The sequence below is a fragment of the Podarcis tiliguerta genome (assembly GCF_965153285.1).
Source record: "Podarcis tiliguerta genome assembly, chromosome: 1".
Lineage (NCBI taxonomy): Eukaryota > Metazoa > Chordata > Lepidosauria > Squamata > Lacertidae > Podarcis > Podarcis tiliguerta.
The window spans coordinates 95,465,340-95,468,824 of record NC_139534.1 but is presented as its reverse complement, the minus strand read 5'-3'; positions in this window follow the sequence as shown (position 1 = coordinate 95,468,824).

Genomic DNA, 3,485 nt, shown 5'->3' with positions numbered 1-3,485 from the left:
TGATTTTTTTTGTGGGGAGGTTAGATGACATTACATCACAACTGTAACTTCACACTTTCCAGTGCATTTCCCCTCTGCTTTCTTATTGGAAAAAGACTGATCTTTTGGGGAAGCAGGTTTGTTGCAGAGGACCTCCCAATTAACCATAATTGCACAACCTGAAATTGATGGTATATTATTGAATCCCATTCCAATATCAAGGCTCTGGATTCGGAAGCAGCCTCAGACTTGATTCCACAGTGAGCTAACTACAGAAAGGCTGTGATGATCCTTTACAGATGAGTAATTCAGTGTACATGATACTTTGAGGCAAAAAAACTGTTTATTTATCAAGCAAAATAGGTTATGAAATAATGACCAGCGTTGCCAATAAAGGGAAAAAGAGTTTCGATATTTCAGGCCAGAGCTCCCCCTTGTGTTATATAGGCCACTTTACAATAAACAGAGACATGTTGACAGTGGTATAGCATGTTCTGCTCTTTTAGAACCATCAAGGCAGGTCTAAAAACCATTCATTCCGTGTTTCTGTCCCACATGACATACTGGTGTAATGTATGACTCTTTTCTGGCCACCTACACAGGCATGTTTCCCATTTGGGAGTACAATCCTATGTGTGTTTACTATGCCTGTGCTCTATCTATGGGGCTTGCTCCCTATCCCTAATAACGGGAGCCTCAAATCAAATGGCCAGTTCAATTTCATTTCTGCTCATTATGTTTATACATACCAGGGGTGCAAACTTAAATAAAATATGGAGGGGCAGGTAAGCCCCGTCTCGCATAACCAATCACATATCGCAGCACAGGTATACCATTTGAATGGCAATGCCTATCAACTTTTGAGAGGCCCCTCAAATATTTTTTTTGGGGGGTGAAGGGACCTTGGCCCCTAGGAGTTGGATCCTAGGACAGTCATTTGCTCCTTTAACTGTATGCATTAATCTGGATCTGAATGGTTGTGCTGGCAGTCACACATCCCAACATGGAGGTAACAGGCTGAGACTAATTACTTCCTTGGTGACAAGCAATAACCTTGTGCAGGTGCTAAAAACACTTGTGCCCTGCTTGCAACAAGCCCAGATTCGAGACATACAAACCACAACCTTTTCTTTTTTTTAATGGCCTAAATATAAAATAAAATTCATGTGTTAAGCCTCATTCTCGAGTGGTGGGGTGATATACAGTGTTGCATGTTAGGAAACTTCCTGCAGTTCGGTGAAAGTGCAGCACAAGCATGGTTTGGTTGGCGTTGCGCAAGACAAGGAAAATTCACTCCCTTCTATCCTAGGGGAGCAAGATTTCTGGAGAAAACCAAACGCCACTTCCTATCGGCCACCGTACTCTTCTTCCCCTAGAGATAGGATATGTAGAGTAACAAGCATATTTGAAAAACCATCAAACAAAGGGACTAGGAATGCAACTGTTGAAATCAATGGACTAAACTTTGTCCTAACTAAACTTATTTTAATCGGTCTACTTTGCATATGACTTAGTGCATGGGTAGGCAAACTAAGGCCCAGGGGCCGGATCTGGCTCAATTGCCTTCTAAATCTGACCCGCAGACGGTCTGGGAATCAGCGTGTTTTTACATTAGAATGTGTGCTTTTATTTAAAATGCATCTCTGAGTTATTTGTGGGGCATAGGAATATGTTCATTATTATTTTTCAAAATATATTCCGGCCCCCCACAAGGTCGGAGGGATAGTGGACCAGCCCCCTGCTGAAAAAGTTTGCTGACCCCTGGCTTAGTAGGTCCCACCCAAATAGCCTTGTGGCACCTTGTTTGAGAGTGCAGATTGTGAACTGCGAGGATGGGGGAATAAAATGAATAGAAGTCCAGAAAGTAATAATTACACAATTCACTGTGTTCATTCTGATGTTGAACTTTCTTGATAACATATACATACTTGCCTTGTTAACAACCTTGTTTGTTGTGTTTTTAAATAATGTTCTTTAGTTGCAAACTGCCTTGAAAAGATTTCTATTCTGAAAGGTGGGTTATGATTGTAGCAACAATTAGCACATGGTGTGATAAAAACCCTTTGTCGAAATTCAGTTCAAAGGATAGCACTGAGTCTCCTGACATATTTTAAAACAGTGGTTTAATGCTGAAGTCTCCCTTTGAAGTTCCTTTGACTTTGAGGTCACTTACACTTTCAACCTGTCACTATTTTGGGGTAGGATTCAATCACATACCAGCAAATTCAGGTTAAAGTTGATTTAGAACTCCTGCGCAACCAACGTGTGTACACAAACATCCCCCCTCCCCAAATTAACAGTCAGTCTGCCTGTAGACGGTTGATTTTCTGGTGTGTTCTACACTGAAGCTGTATACATGTAAGTACTGTACATTAGCAATCAGTTTCCAGATAAGGTGATGCTTTTGTGTTCATTATGTAGTTGCACAGCTGAGTTCAGAAAGTAAAACTCCTGCATGGTCTGGCCCGGAAATAGTTGTAAAACAGGGAATGGTGAGGGTGAGGGGAGAAGATATGTGTTAATTGTCACCGCCCTCATAAGGCCAGTATGTCCAGGCTCTAAAATTTCCAAACTGCACTGCTGACTGGCCTTGGTTACTATGCACCTTGACTTGAGTGTGTGTGCAATAAACTGTTTCCCTTCAGGCAGCAAAATATTTTAGGCCTGCCCTGGATGACTCCAGGCTTTAGTGTTATGAGAAGGAGAAACACTTCAATATGAGGATAACTTTCTCTCTCTGCTTCCTTCCTCCAAAGGCAATATGGCAAAAATAATATTCAGCAGTTTATTTCTCCCGCTGCTAGAGCAGGAAACATGGCTTGGGTCATTTTTTAAAAAAGTCCCTAAATCAATGTTTTAATATAATGAAAGCTGCACGTGAAAAGCCCTTGCTGCTTCTTTGTAGTTTGGGAGCTGGGAGGAAGGAATGATGACACAATGTTACCAAATCACAGCTATCATTATGCAGTCTGGTGTTACTTTATTGATTATGCAAATAATGAGGCACATGGTAGAACGGTATCCATAGTTTACAGCACAATTTGGCATGCATGAAGTATATATATATTTTAGTTTATTTTCCCCTTCTCCCCTCCCTCCCCCTTCCTATAAATTCTGTTATTGATACAAAATAAACTATACACATAACTACTATACATAATTACTTATCTGTGATAATTTTGGTACATACGCTTGGAAACAACTTTGTTAATACATTCAGAAAAGTTTATTGTTTATTGCTTTATTTTTATTTTTATGTATTTGTTGTGTGTCATGTGCTCTAAAGTAAACAAAGATACATAATCAATTCAACCATGTTAAACAGTTAAAAGATGAAAATGAATAAAAACTTGGTTACAAAAAAAAATAATCACAGCTATAATAAAAGTTCTGCCCCCCCTCCCCGTTATCTCCCGTTGCCTCTAACGATGTGTAGAAATGGTCCATAACAGGCTTCCAAATCAAAGGCTAGTCAGTCTTCACGTTCTTGTGTCTATGTTTGCTTT